The sequence below is a fragment of the Tauraco erythrolophus genome, chromosome 24, assembly GCF_009769465.1.
Source record: "Tauraco erythrolophus isolate bTauEry1 chromosome 24, bTauEry1.pri, whole genome shotgun sequence".
NCBI lineage: Eukaryota > Metazoa > Chordata > Aves > Musophagiformes > Musophagidae > Tauraco > Tauraco erythrolophus.
Genome location: NC_141488.1, coordinates 695,313 through 716,287, shown reverse-complemented (window position 1 = coordinate 716,287; position 20,975 = coordinate 695,313). Strand labels below are relative to the sequence as shown.

Sequence of the window (20,975 nt, the reverse complement as noted above, 5' to 3'; positions counted from 1 at the left end):
ATGTGAAAGGCTGCTTCTAGTCTAACTCTTCTTCAGGGCTGTTTCAGAATGTAGCGGTGTACAAAAAGTTAGAACCACCATATCTCAGTTGAAACAGCTTGTGAAGTTGAGCCCATTTCTTACATGGGACTTGATGGCCTCAGCCCCGGAACAGTCAGTGGATTATTTTCCCAGTTCGTTAAATCCACATTTAGTGCTTGCATGTCTTCATAAGAAAAATCAAAACCAAACAACCAAGAAAACCCAACAAAAACCCAAACCACCAAACACGGAAGGCCAACGTGGCCATGCCCACATCACACTTGTACGGGGCGTGTCTGTACGTCCCGTACCCGTGAAGGGCACTGTGATTTGCAGCAGTGGCTCTGCAGGTAGGTGAGAGCTGGCCAGGTTTATGGGACACTCCACTAATGCAGCAGTTCTAGAGTGTGCATGCAGCTGATCATTTTTCTGATAAAAGTTAGTTATTGGCAAGGGTGACTCTAGTTGGACATCAAGTTTGTGGACTCTTGTATGCAAAGGTTGCTGTATCCCTTTCCAGGAAGACTTAAAAGACTATAAATTGTTTCTGCTTTCTATTTTTCTAAGCCTCTCCGTTTTTCTGGTAGTTGATAAATCTGTTTGTGCTGCAGTGGGGCTTCTGTTACCACATCTGAAGTGTACTTCAGGCTGTTTGAGGAAGATCAAAGTTGTGTTTATAGAACTCTATTGCTGGGAATCCAAAGATCTCAGTGCTAAAAATGAAGCCAGGAAGATGATAGCTAGCTGGCATAGCTAGCTATCATGGATTACGAGCCATGTTCAAGAGGGTCAAAAACTGGAATAGTATACATCATAACAGGGTCCTTAGGTAATGTAAGTACTATCATACTTCAGGTAGTGGAGCAGTAAACTCAAAGAAGTGAGCACTATCATGCTTACCCCAGAAAGCAGCCACCTTTATTCACCGTCTGTTTTCCAACAGTTCTGGATTCAACATAAAACTTTTGCTGAACACAACTTTAAAGAAAACTCTTAATCATAAGCATTTCTGTCAAATACTTGTTTTTTTTTCTGCCCCACTCATTTTCTTTCAGATATTAGTTAGGAGTTTACTACAAAAATCCTACTAATCAATTGCTAGTCAGTTTTTATGCCATACATTTTTGTGTCAGATTTCTGTAGCTTTTATTTTTTGAATCACTGTACCTTTAGAGGGTGACAACATATAACAGTTCTAAGAAAGCAGTCTGTAGAGTTTGTAGCAGTGTTGCAGAGCTGAACACATAGGTCAGAGGAAAAAGTAAACCTCCGGTTGAAGAGGAAGTTCTTGACAGCGTTTCGCAGTGAACTCGCATTGTAGGAGAAGTTCTCAGCTACTTCTCATTCAGGTTCAAGGCAGATTTCTACCATCAGTGCTGTTACCCCTTGTTAAAGTGAAGTGTACTTGCTGCTTGCAGCTCTTGCTACCCTCCCTTCTTGGATTGAATATTTCCTCTGCTTGTCTGTCTTTGCAGAGAGAGAAAGACAAAAGTGTTTCCTGCAGTACCTTGGATCTGTATAGCCAGCAAGCTCCAGATGCCAAGTTCACTTGCAAGGTGTGAGGGTTTTTTGAATGGACCTTGCTGTTTTTCAAATGAGCTTTTGATCTGGTACGTAAAGATCAAAATACTGCAGGATTCTTTTCTTTGATATTGTTACTTTATCTACGTGAAGTGTGAGATCTTGAGTTACTAATTATGTCAGCGTTTTTAGATGGTACATGTTGCACAGGAATGTAGACATGCACTTACTAGTTAATTTTGCATCTGATTTGCCCGTTTTATGCAAATAAACACTTTATTCCTCATGTCAGCAAAGCATTAAAACCTACATTTTTTTTAATGTTCTTTGCAAACATTAAATATTTCATAACACGTTTCCTCCGGTGTAATTTCTGTAATGGCGGTCCATAGCAAATAAATGTGCTTTTTTTTCTCTTCCTTTTTTTTGTTACTTGACTGACTTGTCCAGTTTTTAGCCTTTTCTCTCATGTCACATAGGTGTCTTCAGCAGCCTTACGAGTGTGCTCCAACAGGTGTGCAGTGTGGCGCGTGAGACCTAAAGGTTATAAATTAAGGCTGTTTCACTGGGCCAGAGGGGGATACGTGTGGTGAAGACGGCGTCTTCCACCTTGCGAGAGGCTGCTCAGATGGGAGGCAGCTCCATGGATGTAGGTCTTAGCTCTTTTGTTGGAAATAGCTTCGAAAATCCTTCTAGCAACTGAGCTGAAATTTAAAATAGAAGCAGCTAAAGAACATCAAGTGTCTGGCTGTATCAGTAGAAGCTGCTGAAATGATACAAATGTGCAAATACTTGAGTAGCTCAAAGTGTGTTTTTTCTGGTATAGTGTAAGATTTGTGTAGTGTGAGAATGGCAGTGTGTTTATACACATGGAAGAAAAAAAATACAGTTTTCCAGCTCTTTGATTAGCTCCACGACTCCCTCAACCAAGAAATAGTAATAATGTATTTTTAAATTATATTTGAATTGAAGAAATACATGAAAAATCAGTGCTCTTCTGATATAGCACAAAGTTTAGAGTCTAGCCTGGAGTGGTTAGAGTCCCATTCTGTGGTGGGAATCACTATCCTACTTCTCAGAGGCAACACTTAATCCTTTAACTGTACTAATTTGCACTTGCTTGAACTTTTTACGTTAATTCAGTGTTTTCTCTTCTCTAAAAAGCCATAAATTTGAGTGCTTTGGGATTGAGGTATGGTAACTTAGCTTTCCACAAAGACTTTTCCTGCAAGGTAGAGATTTTTGACAAACTAAGACAAGTTGCTTATTTTATGGTTGGCTTGTCGTGTTTGAAATTGCAAGTGTAACTGGAAGTGTGTCTGCAAATGGGATCTTTTGAGCATAAACATTCTCTGCTGAATTAGGCTTCTTTCAGCGCTGTTTGTGTGAGAGGGGTTGAGGTCAAGTAGCCAGGAAAGCTTTCCCCTCGGGACTTCTGTAGAAAGAGTAACCTTTAGAAAAACGGGGGAAAAGGGAAGGTTGTGTGTTAGACCAGTATAACCAGTCATCTCCTTCATTAATGGAGTTTATCCTCCCTTCTGAAGATCTCTTAGCAGCGAAGGGTGTGGTTTGTCTCAGAGGTGTGTAACTTGTTCAAGGTGGCTGGAACAAGTACTTTGTGTTCAGGTGCACACAGGTGCATCTCGTGAACAGAACTGAGTTCACTCATTTCCCACTAGCAGTGGGAGACTCTTCCCATTACTTAGAAAGTGACAGTAATCCTTAAATGTACCAATTGTGCAAATAGTGTCCAGCCCTTCTGGTTTATTGTCTGTAGACTCCAGGTTCATGCCGTGTGGAGCTGCAAGGTGCGTGCAGCACGCTCCGGAGAGCCACGAGCGGGGAGCTCCAGGAGACCTCCCAGAGGAGGACAGTGACAGTTACCTTGGGGATCCTAATGCTCTTGGTGACACTTTCTTCCTCCTGCTGTGCTTCTGTCTGGCATGAACTGGGCTTCGAATAACAATCCAGAAACTTTTGATTTCTGAATAAACCCTTCCCTAGTCAGCCAAGGTAGGAATATGGTTATTTCAAGCATATGCCATGTCTGTTTCCATTGCATTTTGATGTTGTTGCTGGAAGCGACTACGGCAAAAGCAACGTGCATTGAACCATGCAACATGTAGAATCTTGAAAAATCCCTGTCTTATTGAAATACAGACACAACAGTGGTTTCAAAACTGAGTAAAACCATACTACACATGAATATTTCTGGAACATCACATTGTCCATCTCTTTAATTTCCTATTTCCTTTCAGCGAGATTGCAGTGAGCAGCATTGTTTACTAATCTCATACCCTCAGCTGTTATCTTACACGAATAGACTTGTTTCTCACTGCTTCTATGCCCTTGCATTTTAGTTTTTAAGGTGCACATCATAGATGTACGCATTAACCTCTGGAGTAAAACCTCCACAGTTGATGTATGTCTTGCCCTTCCTAACACCTTATGTATGTGTTGATTAGCCAGTATTACTAGAGCTCGGAGAACTGTACATTTGCTGTATCCAGTGTACCAGAAAAAGAAATTGAAGAGAGTGTTCCTAAAAAGGTGTAAAGTACAAGAACAGGCTTACTAAAGATGATAAAAGAGCCATCCTCTCCTAATATCCTTTGTTTAGTGCAATATATCAGTTCTGGATCATTCCACGCAGTTGTACAAGTCTTTCCTTCCTGCTGGCCAGGTTGGGGGGGGTTCATCTAGGCTTGATGTAGTCAGAGACCTGTTCGTCTGAAGAAATTTCAGCAGCCAAGTACTGGAGTTTTTACAAAGTTTAGGAAATGGTCTTGGTTTTCGCTTTCCTCTACTTTTCCTCTATCCAGAACTCTTCATTTCACCTGCAGTCAGAGTGAGAAGGAAGTTCTTCCAAACAGTGATTCCTGTCTTCTCATGTAGATGAGTATCTAATGATGCAGTTTTACAGATGTTTGAGTTTGTCAGTACACTGTCAATGCAAGCAGCGGTCCTTTCTGATGCAGGTAGTTCTTCTGCTAGTGCCGTAGTCTGCGTTGGGGAGCTCGTCTAAGACAACACTTCTGTTTTCTGGTTTCAGTGCAGGTTTTGTGTAGAGCTGAGAGTGACTGCTGTGGAAGGGCCAGAGTACTGCTTTTCGTGTACATCCCTAGAACTGTGGTCCCAAGTAGATGCTGTAGGACAACGACTCCCACAACCTATTTCTTCCCACCAGCTATAAAGGATTAAGCATAGTGGATCTCATCAATTACCATGTGACTTTCTGAATGGGAAATACTTCTATTAGTCTGACTTTACAAACTGGGAGCATGTTGGTTGGATCTCCTTGATGTTGCATGTGGCCCATCCCTGGAAACATTCAAGGTCAGGTTGGACAGGGCTCAGAGCCACCTGGTCTAGTTGAAGATGTCCCTGCTCATTGCAGGGGGCTTGGACTAGATGACCTTTAAAGGTCTCTTCCAACGGAAACCATTCTATGATTCCATGTTTTTGTGTTAGGCAGGCAGGCATTCCGTACCAGAATGTGTAGTTAAGGGTGCCATAAAGCAGTTGCTAGGAGTTGAGCAGGAAGGCTAAGACAGTGAAACAGGTGAAATGATTTCAGATGTCCAGCTTAAGGTGCAGGGAGGTAAGGATGGACAATTCCCCAGCTTGAGGACAACAGCTGGCAAGTTCTTTCTTTGCAGATTTTCCTTTTTAAAAAAAAAAAAAAAATCTGGTGTTAATACACATGCACAAGGCTAGAAAAAATGAGTGATGAAGTGGGATGCATGTCCAGCTGTTTCTTGCAGCTGAAGATGGGGAGTGAAGCGGGTGATACAGATCTGTATGGGTGAGTAGGGAATTCCACTCAAAAACTGGAAAGGTGTCAAGATGTGACATCTCTTGAACGTTACCGGATCTTTTTGAAGGACTGTGTTCTGTTGAACTCTGTACTGTGAAATCAGATGGTAGTCAGCTCACTGGAGGATCTTGCTGTTTGACTGAAATCTCCCTATAACGTATCTGAAGAAGGTGTTTGCACTTCATGCTCCTGGAATGAGTCGTCTTGCTTTCCCAACAGTGTGCCCGTCACAAAAACAGTAGACCTTATTAGAGTGCTTGCGCTTTTAAGATATGTAAGTCAGGCAAGTAGAATATCTCAGATTTTTGAAGAAAAAATGCCTGGGAAAATCCCAGATTGCAGTAAAAAGTTTCCAAAATAATTTTGTGTGGACAAAGGACCACGTGCAGTAACATCGATGTTGCATTAAAAGAAATCTGATGTAGTCTTGGTCTCCTGTATTCTTAGGTCTCAGATTTTTCTAAATATGATAAGTGAGGACAAAGTAGCGGCCATATTTGGGTAGGGAGAAGAAAGTCTGAGAAAGTCGCTTGGTTTTTGAGCAAGTAGCATCTGCTTTTTTTATTATTATTTATTTATTTTTAAGAGAATGCTTGTAGTGGACTGTATCTTTCCCTTGTAATGTTTTCCTCCGCAGTTCGATTAGACCCACCAGGAGTGCACCCTTTCTGAGTAACAATAAAGGGTGGTGGACTGCTTCACAAGTGTGCGGTCAAGATCATGACAGTGATGGAGCAGCTTTTTCCTGCTGTGAAATCGGAATCAAAAGTAACAAGTTGCTTCTAGTCTTGGTAACCAGCAGAAGAGTAGCAAGTAGTAACGCTAAATGGTGTCTGTGCTGTCTTCTGTAGCTGTTTGTGTTTCAGGTTGAGAGGGACTTTTTACAAGGGCATGTAGTGACAGGACAAGGGGCAATGGATTTAAACTGAAAGAGGGGAGATTTAGATTGGATATAAGAAAGAAATTCTTCCCTCTGAGAGTGGTGAGGCACTGGCACAGGTTGTCCAGAGAAGCTGTGGCTGCCCCATCCCTGGCAGTGTTCAAGGCCAGATTGGATGGGGCTTTGAGCAACCTGGTGTAGTGGAAGGTGTCCCTGCCCATGGCAGAGGGGTTGGAACTAGATGATCTTTGAGGTCCCTTCCAACCCAAACCATTCCATGATTCTGTGAGGTCTACAAGCTTGAAATGCAAAGAAGTTGTGTGTTTCTCATCTCTTGTATTTCTTACAAAGCTTCCAATAACGAGTAAATCAATGCAGGGCAGACCACAAGGATGTCTTGTGTGACTTTTTTCTGTATAAAACCCGCCTGTCTTTCAGATGCTGAGCTGGATCTGGCCACAGAGACTGTGAGCTTTGCGCTGGGTGTAACAGGGGTGTGGGGGGTGCGTAATTCACATTGACTCTCCCTTGGTAGCTACTGTTTAGGGGGGTGAAAATTAGATGGTTATGCCTGAATTTACGAATGCCCTGTGCACTGATGAGGGACGGCAGTACATCAGTGTGAAAGAGGACCTCCGGGAGGAAGTGTGGGACTGGTAAAGCCACACTGGTCTTGGGCAAAGCCAGAATTCTTTTTGATGCCTTTGCTTGTGTTGGCAGTAGCTGCTTCTCTGTTCCAAACTGAGACCACAAAATCTTTGGTGAGGAAAAAAACACAGTCAGACTTTTAATATCAAAAGACTGGGAATGATGGCGATTACTTATAGAGCTAGAATTGCTTGATGAAAATTGAGATGTAATGTGTGATTAAACGTGCGTTTCCTTGTTATACTCGTGGTCCAGTCCTGTCGATATCACAGTTCAGTGCAGGTATCTTAGTCTGGGAGATGACATCTGATGGCAGAATGAAAGAAGCAAAAGCCTATGGCTGTGTAAGATGTTTTTGTGGGTTGTGTTTTTTTGTTGTTGTTGTTGTTTGGTTTTTTTTTTGTCAATTAGTTATCTAAGTAAAATAAGATATTTTAGAAATTAGAGTTGATTGAACAGAAGTCAGAAATTATGCTCAAAAAAAGTTAAAACTCTTTGTTTGATATCTTCAGTGTGCAAGCACCTGGTCCCTTTTATATACTAATAATGTTTTAGCTTCCATTCTCATCTCGTCTCTCATAATCCTTGAAGAATATTCATGATGCCATATGAATTAAGCTGACTGGTAAGTTACCTGTCTTTGTACCTCTGGAGGACTTAGGCAAGCTTTTCCTAAAGTATTTCATTCCTAGCTCTTCATTTATGCCCAGTCTAGTGTTGCAGCCTCTGTGGACATACCAGTATGCTAAAATTGTGTCACAGTAGCAAGCGAATTGGATCCTGGATGTGCTTTTAAACTTATAAAAAAACTTGCAAAATAAATGTTTACCTGTGGGTGAATCCCAGCCTGTGGGATCCCACTGGTGTGGGTCATGGCCTGTGGGAAGCACTGCTCTTCACCTTCTGACTGATGCATCTGTCAACTGATGTTTTGCAGAACAGTAAATGGGGGAAAAGGGATTACTGGAGCACGGATACCAGTCAGATCATGATTTCTTGTGCTGGGTACCATGTTCTTAAACTTGTTACAATAATGCCTGGTATAATCAAGCTGTACTTCACTATGTAAATCAAACTTTATTTTAGCCTAGTGCTTTTTGAGTTGAAATGGCTCAGGCAAACCTTTGTTTTGAAATTTTTATAATTGCTTCTTACAGTTTTGCACACAAATTTCAGTTGTATCTGATTTAAGAAATTGTAGCGTTCCTGTAGATGGCTCTCCAGTGTTCCTTTTGCAACCCACATTTGGGGAATTAAAAAAAAAAAAACAACAAACTGACAGAGAAATGGGACAGAAGATTATAGGACTCTAGTTTCTTTTCAATATTTATTGTTGTGGGTTTTTTTCAATATTTTTCCTTTTCTAGGTGTTTTCTAGGTTTCCTGGACTTAGGCTCTCCCTCTCAACCTGTTGTGGTTCATCGTGCAGGCCGTCAGCACTCTGTCAGAAGGCTCGACTCATTTACCTTCCAGTTCCGAACTGATTCTCCTTGCAAACATTGGGGAAAAAAAAGGGGGGGGGGGGGGGGAGGGGAAGGGAATTGTATGATATTTCACTTTTTCCTGAGTTTCTGTACTTTTAAATTGAACTGTTGAGGAAGCTGGATCTTAATTAGCTTTTAGTGGAAGTGAGATACAGAAGTAGTTGTGTAACTGCCCATGATATTTGCCTGAAAACGCCTCTTTGGGTGTCACCTGGGTCATGTCGGTGCCTGCTGAGATACCTGCTGCTTTGCAAGGCTCACATGAAGTGTTTGTGTGACAAGAAGGGCAGAGCAGGATGAAGATCCATCATATTCTCAGAAATAGAGTTCAGTGCCTGCTTTTTCAGCATGTCGTTTAGGTTGAGAGGAGGTTTGAAACGAACAGTTCTGGAATTCTGTTCGTTGATCATCTCATGAAGAACTGCGCAGCACTGCATCTTCTGGATAGAGGAGGGCAGACCTTTGGGGGCTGAAGACTGGTGAGACACTGGTGCAACTTTCCTTTGCTGCCTTTGCGCCCCTTGCAATGTTAAAAGTTTTTTGCTTTTCTAGCTTGTTTTTTCTTCTGATGTTTTGCCAGTATTACAGGTGGTAGTTATTAGCATGTTCTTCAGAACAACAACCGCCACCAAAACTAGTATTTGGGATCCCTAGAAGTTTATGAGAAGATGGAATTCCTATAAAGCTGTTGCTGTGGATGTCGTGGGGAGCTGGGGCAGGTACCCCTGAGGGGGCTGCACGGAGCTGGTGATGTCCTCCTGAGCTAAGCTGGCTCTGCTGGGTGATCATGTTTTGGGTCTGACAGAGCAGTATTATATCAGGACATTCACAAACGTGCCTAAGCTGTTTGCAGAGCGGATGTGACTTTGAAAGCAGCATGGTCATATTCATCTTGTGCTTGATTGCAGAAGCCCGGACCTGCGGTGGCCTGACCTCTGCCTGCAGCTTCTGCTTTGCTCACCAATGTACACGCGTGTCCTTTCCAGTTTCTCTCGAGCCTGGTGAGGGAGAAGTTCCTGATCTTGCCAAAGCCCAAACCCAAACAAACAAAAAGTGTAGCTTTGCTTGCAGCTTTTCAACTCTCGGTATGTTTTGCCACAGAGGTCTGCGCTTGTCTCTCTGTGCTTCCTCTTTTTGTGTGTGTTTTTCCTCTTGGCTCCTCTCGGCTAGGACCCTTTTCATGCTCCCTTCTCAGAACTTGGTCTTTCAGGACCCTACCCATCTTAGGTTTACAATGAGTAAAATCTTTTCAGTCCTCTCGTTCCCCTTGGTGGGTTTTTGCCCACGGATAGTGGCAGTCACTTAAGCCTTGGTTAATGCCTGAGCTGTGGCAGCAGTACGTAACGTTTGAGGTGATGCTGCTTTGTTGACTCTAAATACCTTCCCGTTCTGTTGGGGTCTTCCCACCTCTGCAGTGCTGTTATCCTGGCGTTGCTGAATGCCAGCTTGGAAGATTTCCGTCTTCTTGAAGAGTGCAAGAGGTAGCAGAAAGGATGAAATCAGGCCTTTATCGGCTCTGGAGTTTTGCTCTGTCTGAGTCCCAGTAGGATAATCTGCTTTTTGATGCAAAATACATTCATTGTGACCCAAGAGTTTAGTTAGGTCCAGAGTTCAGCTTGATTTGAGTGAGCTTTAGAGCTTTATACCTACACGCTGATGGCAGAAACCCATCAACAGTTGTTATTTCTTGGAACAGTTAATTTGTTGGTCAGATCCTTTCGAGGCAAGTGTTTTTCTTCTAGATCCCTTGATCTCTGGTCTCTGGCCTGTCCTGGATCGTCAGTCTGGCTTGATGTACATCTCTTTCTTTAGGGTTCAAGAAATGAAGATTTCTTTGATTTATTTTCCTTTTTTTAGAGAAATAGCATGTTGTGGTCATCACAGCTGTCAGGTGGCTCTTGAATCTTAAAACTCATAGTTTTTTCCAAAATTAATGGTCATTTTGTATTCCTGCTTTTGGCCATTAGGCTTAGAAGATGCTCTCAGGAGAGCGTGGTAACACACTGTGTGCTGTGATAGCAGGTTATTGGTGAGACCTTGACAGGTGTCACCATTTCGACTTGTAGGCAACAAGAAATCTTGCAGCCTGGTTGGTCGTCGTCCATCTGAGTTCATCAGACTCATTTAGGATTTTAGATCCTTGCCCGTTCTAGTAGATTTGTCGTAGAAATGATTAATAAATGCTGCAGAACTTTATGAAATGTCTGTGTAGGCACTGATGAAATGACTGTTGCATTTTTATGTTGCCTGCAGGATATTTGGGTTGGTCCATCTTTGACTGAACGGTTTCTCTCTCCTTAATGGGCAGTTCAGAAAAATAATTACCTGTTCCAGACTAGTTGGGATTTCTTTTAATTCTGCATGCTTAAAAGAAGCTTCCAACATACGGTAGGAGAAGCAGAGTTAAAAAGAAAGCCTTACTGCTGAAGTCAAGGAGCATGCCTATTTATTACTTAGCCCGGACCAAGCCTCAGACAAACGTGTTCAAAGTATAAAAACAGCTTAAATCAACTTTGGCAGTATGTCACATTTCTTTCAGTGAACTGAAACAGTAGCTCAAGTAGCCATCACCTGCCTTCTTGTGTCCAGATGAAGTCCTAAGTTTTAGTTTATAGACAGTGGTACAGATGCAAAGAGTTACAGCTTCTTTAGAAAAACTGGTGAGGATCTTTCCACGTATACCTCAGTAATTCAGAGTATTTGAGGGATGTAAAACAAGGGACTTGCTTCATTTCACTTACCTTTGGGTTTATGCTCCCAGAGAGGCAGGAGGATATTGTAACACCTGCTTGGTCTAATTGAGTTTTCTTTTAAACCGTGTGTGTATGTGACAGTCGATTAGCTATTCACATATTAATATTACTAACTAGCAATCGCAATTAAATTCTTCATCACGTTAACGAAGAGGGCAGCAGAGCCTTTCCTGAGATTGTGAGGTCATTTTATTCACGTTATTTGTAATACAGATATCATTTGCTGCTTCTGTATCTGCTAAATGCCAGTTTCCTCTTCTCCTTGGCATAGGGTTAGAGGACCTGTGCTCTGTTATAGCAACTTTCTCCTGTTTGAAATGTAATTATTTCTGCTCTGGTCTGTTTTTAGGTAATGAAGGATAGACACTGTGATGGGCGCTAAAGCACAGACTTGCAGTGTGAACTCTGATGGCAGGTGCTCTTACTGAGTGCCAGTGGTACCTGGCGTATCTGGGGCAGCCTTCGGTGCCGTGTGACCCTCGTCCATGGTTTTCTCTGTTCTCAATTTATTACTTTCAGTGTTGACAGGAACGTTTGTCTTTATTTGTAGCATATGCAAGAGCTGTGCTGCAACAGGGAAGGTAAGTTGTTGGGGGGTAGGGGGGGGAGTGGGTTGATGACCAAGCCCTCAGTAGTTAATCTGTTCTGTTTTTTTCTGATACAGTCCTTAAAGTTTTACGGACACGTGTTGGATTGATCAGACGGCTGCTGGAGCCTTAGAAAAATGTCAAGAAACAGGGCATGTTTTTAGCATTGGGGAGTAAAAGGGAACAGTCTGAGAATTAGATTTTTAACTCTTCCTGAAGTATTTTTTTTGTCCTTTGGGCTGTAGTCCCAGATGCAAAGTCACCAGTCTGTTCACTGAGGTATTTTTTCTGTTCATTTTCCTGATGGAGAATGTCTGTGTAGTGCTTGTTGCTAGAAACTGTTGAGTTGCTCGTGCTCAATTTATTTCTCTGCTGTGAGTTCAGCTGAGTATTGCTCTCTGCTCCGTGATGGGGGACTGCTGGTTGTGATTAGCTGTGCTTTAAACACAAGAATTCCTGTTTTCAGCCAAGTTCAGGTTGCATTTGTTCTGAAGCCTAATGAAAGCATTAACTAATACATGTATCAATTCTCTGATTTGGGTTGTGAAGGACTTACCTGTGAATCTTGTTTTGACAGGGAATTAAGTCTCTGGATTTCTTCCTTAGGTAACCAAGCAAATAGTCTCAGATATGCTTTACGAGGTAGAACCAAGTGTAGAAAAAAGGTTTTATTATTCCTGGGGAAAAATGTAGTATAAGATCTAGCTTACCTTGAATTAAAGTAAATAAACAAACGAAATTTTAGAAGACACAGTATATTGATGCCACAGCTTGGAAGAATGATGTAGAAATTTTTGAATATGAGTCTTGTTTTAACTGTCATTAAAACTAAATCTGTACTTTTGCAGTAAATGTAAAACATACCATGGATAGCTGTCTCCTCGATGAACACAGCATCTGCCTGTTGGGGCAAGTGGTCCAAGCAGTGATTTCCCTGCGTTGGCAGTTTCAGGTGGGTGTGTTACGTATATTTGCAGTCGTCTTTCTTGTTCTGTGCAGTGTACTAGAAACTGCACGTGCCTTGTATAACTTGTTTCCTACCCGCTCCTCTTGTAATGTCCAGTTTTTCTAATAAACATCTTTTGAAGTCATTGCTTTGTGGCTGTTTTCCAAGGGTCTGAGTGTTCTCATGTGTTGGTTGTCCTCGAGGAGAAGAAAAACCCATAATTGCTTCCTTTGGATGGGAACTTTATTTTAAGGTGCCAGGTCAAAATGCAAGACCTTTTCTAATAGTTTCTCTGTTTTGAGTATTTTCTTGGAGTGTCCTGATGCTTCAGATCAGACAGAAAACCATTTTAAGCAAACTTGAAGAAACTTCTTCTGAAGCAAAAGTAACTCTGAATGTTTGTTTGGAAAACAATGATAAAACAAATTGGAAATTGTGATCTTGTGATTTTATTCCTGTGAAGTGCCAAGTCCTGTAGGAAACTTCAGCCATTTAAGTTAAGAGAGTTACCTCGCACTTACATGAGTACTAAGGGTTTGGCTTCATCCTGGCTTGTTGTTTTTTGTTTCAAAGAGGACTGAGAAGAGAGCAGAATGCACCCAGTGGTCTTTATTGTGCAGTACCTCACTGTGTTTGCAGTTTTGCTCCCTTTGATTGTTTCCAGGGAATAGCAGGAAGGTGGCCTGTGTGCCTGCATAGACGTGTTTTTTCAAGAGGTGGGAATTTGTGTGTGTGTGCATGTGTGTATTTATTAAAAATCCCTATCTGCTGTAGAAGTGTTCTGGCTTGTCATGTAGTTCAGCTTGGCTTTTTCATTTCAGCTGTGCAGACATTACCAGAATCACTCAGAAAGACACTTTTTTTTTTTAAGCTTAATCCTTTTTACATGCAGTGTTGTACTGGTCCTGCTGAGCAACAGGAATGAACGGTTCCTAAAAACAGCTACAGCAGAAGTATAAGTTCAGGAGCTGATGTGAGATTATTTTGGAGACTTGGCCAAGAAAGCAGGATTAGAGTTAATCCTATAACAAACACGTCTGGAAAATTAAAAAAAAATAATCCTGAAGTTTAGAAATTTGACGCAACTCTAACCCTCTTCAGATAAACAGAAGCTCGAATACCTCGATCCGGCACATCGTGGTGTTAGTGCTGTGTGTGCAGAACTCTGAACGCAGCTCTGCGTTCGTAACTGGCTTGCTGTCTGGGAAGAGGATGGTGTGGTGTTGCATTCAGTCAAAATTCAGTGAATGTCTCCTGTGACAAAAAAACTTAGGTTAAATCTTGTAGGTTTACCATCCTGTGAATAACCAAGCATATTGCTTTCACGGAGCGAGAGGGGAGACGTTTTTCAACCAGGACTGGCCCAGAGGAATCATTAGCTGCTTGTGGACGAGGAGACGTCACTGCCCTTTGAATCCACCAGCACATGAATAAACATGTTTTGCGTTTTTGTGTGTTTGTGTGAATTCCTGCTTTTGGTAAAGTGACCTGTGAATTGGAAATAAACCTTGTGTTCAGGTTGTATTCTGGGCAAGAGAGGGCTGAGAGGATATGTTCAATGTGCAAATCCTCTGCTTGTTCTGTTGGTTGAAGAACAACAGTGATGTTGTTCTGATGCAGTAAATGCTAAACTGTAGCTGGGAACAGCCAGCAGACCTTGGGCTGATGGCATTACTTCCATTTCTGCTACATTTTGAGGAATGAAGTGGTAAAGTGAGTCGTCAAACGAGATGCTACATGGTAAGAATAAGGATTGCTGAGCTACTGCAAGGAGAACGTCACGCTCTTCAGAGCTGTTCCTCTCTCTGTACACGTGGGATTTACCAGTGGACACTGCACCACGAAAACGGAACAGGCATATTTATGGTGTCGGGCAGTTGTCCTCGCTCTCCTTCAGCCAGCGTGCGTGTCGCTGGGTGAACGTGGCTCAGCCCGCGTCAGCGCGTCCGGGTCGCCATCCTCCCTGCGCGCTCTGGGACGCTCTGGTTTCACCTGTGTCCCTCTGAAGTGCCGTAATCGTACACTGAAAGTACTTTTTGTCAGGAAAACAACATAGTGTATTTAAAGGGCTTTCAGGTAGGAATTAATCTTTTTTGGACACTTGCTCCCAGTGTGCCGATTGCTTTGACAGTGATAATGACCAGTTGTATAGAATTGGTTAGACTTCATATAGGGAAGGTACACATGGTGCAAACTCCCCAACCCTTTACTTGGTACTGGGTAGGCTTTAAGGTGTGTGGTCTCAGTATTTTATTCCCCCTCCGAAATAATTCAGCTTTATTGGTTGTAGGCAAAATTCTTCATGCTGTGCAGCTCTCACGTTTTAAAAATTGACACATTAAGGTCTCCTGTTTTTAGGAGACTCTTTATAGGACCTTTTCTTTCCACCTGCTGCTTTCGAACTAAAATTTATTGGGATTTTTTTTTTTTTTCGTATTTTGACTTACGCATTTGCCTACCTGAAATGCACATAGAGGAGGGCAGAAGCACTAGAGATGTGCTTAAAGAAACATGATCTAATTGATCTCTTTCCAGAAACACTCACTGACGTCGCAAAGGTTGAATTGTTCCCTTTATGAATTTTAACTGAGAAAATAACACAAAGGCCAATATTTGAATTTCCTCTTCAGAAGGAAAGCTGAAAACTTTGACAATCCACTAAACTGAAAAATACCATGGAAATCCCTCCTGTAAGATGCCTGTTCTGCCAGGGTTTGTACTGGGCGCTGCTCCGAGAGACGGGGCAGCTGGTGGGGCTCTGACCTGCCTCTGGCACCAGTGTGGCTCCAGAAAGGACTGTTGCCACTCAGACTAGCAGCAGCCTTGGTGGTTTCTGAGATTTTGTGTTCCAGCCCTTTGTCTAGGAGGGGCTTTGCAATGGAGTTGGACAGTTCTTCAGGATAAATCTGTTACTGATGCCTTCTGGTCCGTGCTGCTTTTTAACTCCGCTGCTCAGACTCTGGATGAAGCAGCACTGCCAGCAGCCTGGCTCGCCAGGGATTAATGTCGCTGCTGGTGAGTTTTAGATGGCTGTGAGAGTTGGGCTTGGAGACTCTTACCAGGATCACTTAAAAAAGAGCTTCTTGCTGGACCACTGTGGCCTCATGGCATTACAGGGGAGCTAAGGAAAAGTTAAACGCAGTGGATGGCTTGGGAGAACCTGAACCAGCTGGAACTGATGCAAAAAGGTTAAGCTAAAGGAAAGTAGGTGATAATGGTTGTTTTCCTGTTGATAGCCTAATTAACTAACTGATGATCTCATTTAAATATGTGTGCAGTGATCACTCCCAGTGCTTCAAAAATTCATGCTTGGTTTCTGCTTTGAACTTCGCTGGTTCCACTTCTTGATTTCTGGTGCTTTTTCCTGTACTTTCTCCCTATGCAGCTTGCTTTTTGCCTTGCCACAAAATCCTTTCCTGAGCCAAATAAATGGACTTCCAACAGAATCTTGCAAAAAAAAAAAAAAAGCAGTAATAAAATCTCTCTGACCTCCCCAGAGCTACAAAACTCTTCAGATTGTAGCTGCAGCTGCCACAATCCCCTCTGCCTGTCCCTGCAGGTCTGTGTGTGTCTGAAGATGCTGAATTACAGCTGTGAGAGAACGGGTGGATGCCCAGAGACGGGCAGAATTTGGCCCCAGGACCCGGTGGGGGGAGGGTGGCTGCTGCCCAGGAGTCCAGGGCTGCCTTTCCTGGATGAGGAAGGCTTTCGGCGTTCTGGAGCGAATGTGGCGTGTTTTAATTGAAAGGGCAAAGTCAGGCTGACGGCAGCCCCAGGGCTGCTTGGTGCGGGTGGAAATGGGGGCTTTGCTTTCCAGGTTTTGACCTGAGCTGCTCTTGCGTGAAGCCTGTACCACCTGCTGCAGGGTGTCCCTGATGTGAAACAGAGGTCTTGGAGAATTTTTTGGGTGGTGCTGCACTGCTGTCCTCGTTGGCAGAACCCGTGAAGAGTGCCGTGTCTCTGGGCACGTGCTCAGGGCTGTATTTCCTTCTGTGCCCAGTAAGGCTCTGCGTTAGTAAGGCAGAGGCGTTGCTGGGGCTGCCGTGGTCACATTTGGGCAATGCTGTGCTCAAATGAAGCCTTTCAATTTTTGCATCTGGGGCGGTCAATCGAAAGAAAGACAAAATAAAGAACAGAAATTGCTTTCTATGCTGGAGGTAGCAGAGCTTGGCTGTCTTTTCCAAGCCATGTTGCTTTTGAGGCACCTGAGCTGGTGTTTCAGAGCTGGTACCAGCCTCAGCCTCTCCTGTCTCCTGACCTGCAGCATCGCCAGCAGCTTTAATAGTGCAGCAAAGAGGCAGGGCCCTGGCCTGGCGTAAGCGAGGAGCTGTAAGCCCTTTGCAAAACCGTGGTGATCTCTAATTGCCAGCTGACCTGTAGAAAAATACACTATGAATAGTCAAGCACACAGCACCTCTAAATCTCTTCAATCTTCTTGATCTCATGGTCTTCTACCAGGACAGAAGTTGGAGACAGCTGTTAACCTGAAACATCAGAGCCTGGCTGAAGGGGCTTAGGTGTGATCCCGTGGCAACCACGCAGCTCCTTGGAGAGCACTTACCGTGATGATGGTGCTGAGCAGGGGACGTCATGAGGTTCAACGCCTGCAAATAGTGTCTTGGGAGTTTCGCATTGTGCATAAGCCACATCTTTGTGAGGAGAGTGGTGGCACAGTGGGACAGCCAGGGAGATTGCCATCCCTGCAGCCCTGAGCTTACGTGGGGGATGGCCACGTGGGGGTGAGAGATCTGCAGAGGTACTTTCCAACCACCAGGAAAGGGCTCTGCTGCAGAGTGGAATGAAAACCTGCTGCCCTCTGAAGAAAAATACTTTTTTTCTTTAGTAGCAAGCTTTATTTAGGGCTACATGAGTGATGGTTTTCAGCCATCCATCCTCTGCCTGCCACTTGTGGTCTTGTAGGTCATGGGAAAGTAAACGCGAGAAGTGATGCAGGTGTGATACCTCTTTCCCGAAGTGGCAAATAGGCAGCAAATGGAATAGGGAAGGGCTTTAAAAAAAACAATTAAAACAAACCCAAAAAAACCTCAAACGAAACACCTCCCAACCCTGAAATCCAAATCGTAACCTCCTGGGTTATAAATAAACAATGCTGAATGTCTGTGTCCACAGTGGTTTGGTTTTGTCTGCACCAATGCGGGGGTGGGTGGGGGGAGAAGATTGTGAAATACCGACTAGCCCTGGCTGGGCAGTGTCCCCCCCCTGCAGCATGAGCCATCCTTCTGCTGGGGGAAAGACAAGTAACAGCCCTCTGCCCTTCCCTTGGCCCCTGCAGCCCCTCCTGCCCAGGGCACTGGGACCGATGTGGTCCTGTGGTCAGCACTGGTAACACAGTTCCCTCTGTCTCTGCTGGGAAGGTCCCGGGGGAGTTCCATCACTGAACTACTTTGAAGCTGTTCCTTAAAATGCAAATCATGCAGTGGAACAGCCTGTGGAGCCTGCCGTGCCCAGTGTCACGTCTCGGAGAGCTGATGCTTCTGGTATCTGAGGAATATTAACATGTACGATGGATGGAGGAGGCTGTGAACATGAGCTGCTGGCTGATGGTGTCCAGTGCTCCCCACTAAACGCAGGGATACCCACGGATGTGCTGGGCGTGGTGCTCCAGCAGCAGTGGAGTGGAGGGCCCATCTTTTCGGCTTGTCCTGGTACAAGGAGGACAGGAGCTCCATAGATGGACAGGAAAGGAGAAACTGGACAAACAACCTCTTGGAATGCCCTTGTAGGAAGTTTCAAAGCTTCTGAATTGGAGTCCACATGTAAATTTGAAGCTGATTCTTTAACCTCAAATGACAGAAAATGGAAATTTGAGAGCAGAAGGTTCTGTCCTACCCTGGTGGTGCACAAAGTCCTGCTCGGGGTTTTGCAGGTGGGGAGACAAAGTGATAATGCTTTTGTAAGGTTAAAAAAACATGGTTAAAGGCAACAGGAGACCTGTCCTGCAGCTTCCTCAAGTGCATCCAGTGCCTGTTGGAGGGGAGAGGGATATGAAAGGAGAGCTGGACCACAAGAAGCGGCAGTACTTTGGTAACAAAGGCAGCCTGTGCAGGAGAGATGGAGTTCTGCTTGCACTTAAGGTCATTAGTGAGATTTTTAAATTGAGAATGGAGAAAAAACATGAGGGACATTCTGTATCCACTTTAAAGGTCAGGACTGCGGATGAAAATAGTCTCGGCAGAAGGATGACTGATATGTGACCAAGTTTTCTGAGTATACTGTTTTGTGAGGATGAGAACCAGGTTGAAGGGCTTGGGGGTCTGGGCAACAAGACCAGGGATGAAGATGTGTCAGACGTGGGAAATGCAGCGCGCTCCTGGTGTACAGGCCCTGGTGTTGGTGGTGATCAGCGGTGAGACCCCAGAGCTGGGAGAGAGGATGTAGTGCAGCCAGCAGCTCCATGCTTGGGAATGGCCAAAGGACAAGTTGGGTGTTACGAACTGCTGTAAAGGAACAGGGAGCTCAAACGCAGCATTATGGGACTGACCACCACCCGGCACGGTGCTGCCTCTGCCCATCACTAGTTCCTGGTGGAATGCTCCTCTTTAGCATTTTGAAGATGTAACACAAAACACTTTCTTTTCTCCTCTCCACCAACATCTGTGTCTGGGGAAGGGCGGTGGGGCCAGCAGTGTGCTGAGGGAGAGAAAGGGGGATCGTTCGTGTTTCAGTCCGTAAGAAATGCCGTCCTCTCTTGCTCTTTCCACGTGGGGACAATGTGCTGCTGTGAGTTGCTGTCACAGTTGGTGATTCTCCCTCATTTTCAAGCTTAGCAGTCGGCTTGTACGTGGAAAACATAGCAAGACAGTAAATTATGTTTTTCACATACGTTTTTGCTTTTTCTCTCTCAGATGATTTCTGGTTTTTGTTGTTTTCCTATCTGGGTAGCACAACTGTGGGTAAGAAAATGTTGGATGTAGCTAAATCAGGGAGAAGTGTGGAAGTGAGGAAGGGTTGTGGGGAGGCAGCTTCAAACTATGGAAGAGAGATGGAAAAAGTTTTGTTAGGTGTGTTAATTAGACTGGGGATCTAATAATTTAGGAGGGCTCCCACGGGAGCAGCGTGCCAGCCGGGCACTGCTGCAGTCTGGTTGCCCGGGTGGCAGATGAGCAGTGCCGCGCTGCCAGCGAGTTGAGTAGCCCATAGCGTCATGGAGGTGCGCGTAGCTCCATCGCAGTACGAAGTACCTTTCCCTCTGTGGACCTGCTTGGGTCCAGTCCTGTGTCATCCTTCTGTAATTCTAAATAGCTTGAGGTGTGCACGTGTGCGTGTGCCCGTGCGTGTGTGCACGCCGTGGTCTGCCAGTCCTGGCTGGAACTGAAGCCAACCTCCTGGTCTGCAACTGCGGCGAGCTCCCGTTATCCCTTGGTGAAACCACCCGCGTCTGCGTGACGGCTCCTCCACCTGAGTGTTGTCTGCTGCCAGGATCTGTCGCATGCTGGGTCTGGCACGGCTCTTCATTGCCTCCCACGTCTGAGCTCTGCCACCCGGCTCCCTCCGATGCCAAAACCTGCACCGTCTTCAAGGGAGAAGGTCTTCACACTGAAATGCCGTGAAAACCTGTAAGTCCTGTGCCCCGGCTGCCTCGGCTGGGACCCTGTGCCTCTGCCTGCCCTTTGCTTCCCCACCCCAGGCCGGGGCTTCCCTGGCTCCGTGCACCCCCGTGCAAATAGGAGCTGCCTCCTGCGGGGCAGAAAGTGTCTCAAATCTGGTTAGAAATCCTGAAGCACCTCGAGTGCATCAAAATACTCGGGGGTTCATGGTTTAAATATGCAATTGCCCTCATCTTCCTCATGCCACTGGGGAATGATTTTCACCCGTCCCGTGATGTGACGGGGCGCTCCCTCGTGCGGGGCTCACAGCTCCCGGGAGAGCAGCGCTGGAGAGATCCACGCTGGCCCAGCAGTAAACCCGCACTGGGGCAGCGCTCTGGTTTTCCTCTTTCTTTATTGCTTATTAGCAAAAAAAAGTGTTTTCCTGGAGGTGGGAGGTTGGACCCAGGTCACAGCAGGCAGAGTCGTCTCAAAGTCACCCCATGGCTGCTCTGTGATCTGCCTATAGACGTACGTTGTATCCGTATTTAGGTATGATACGCACGTGCTAAATCCAGAAGGTTCCAGGCAAAGCCCAGCCTGGTGGCTGTGCCTGGAGAACTGCCCGAGCCAGGCTCTGCAGGCAAGGACCCCTCTCCCAATATGCTCCCCTTCGAACCAGGGTGTAGTTTTTCTTGGTGGGCTGGATGGACGGGCTGGATGTCCTTGTGTTTGTCGAAGCACTGGCTGTGCTGTGTTCTCTCAGGGTGA

General features: G+C 44.7%; 1 long non-coding RNA gene across 3 annotated transcripts; it reads left to right on the top strand.

The window, feature by feature from the left end:
• Positions 1–9,173: 9,173 nt before the first annotated feature.
• LOC147527064 (uncharacterized) lies at positions 9,174–17,685 on the top strand. Of its 3 annotated transcripts, none has more exons than XR_015222842.1 (4): positions 9,174–9,372; positions 11,474–11,990; positions 12,560–12,663; positions 17,116–17,685. It is a non-coding gene; the product is annotated as an uncharacterized LOC147527064 (long non-coding RNA). The 3 variants fall into 3 exon arrangements; XR_015222841.1 differs by lacking the exon at positions 9,174–9,372 and having other exon boundaries at positions 10,407–11,705; positions 11,789–11,990; XR_015222840.1 differs by lacking the exon at positions 9,174–9,372 and having other exon boundaries at positions 10,407–11,990.
• The last annotated feature ends 3,290 nt before the right edge of the window (positions 17,686–20,975 follow it).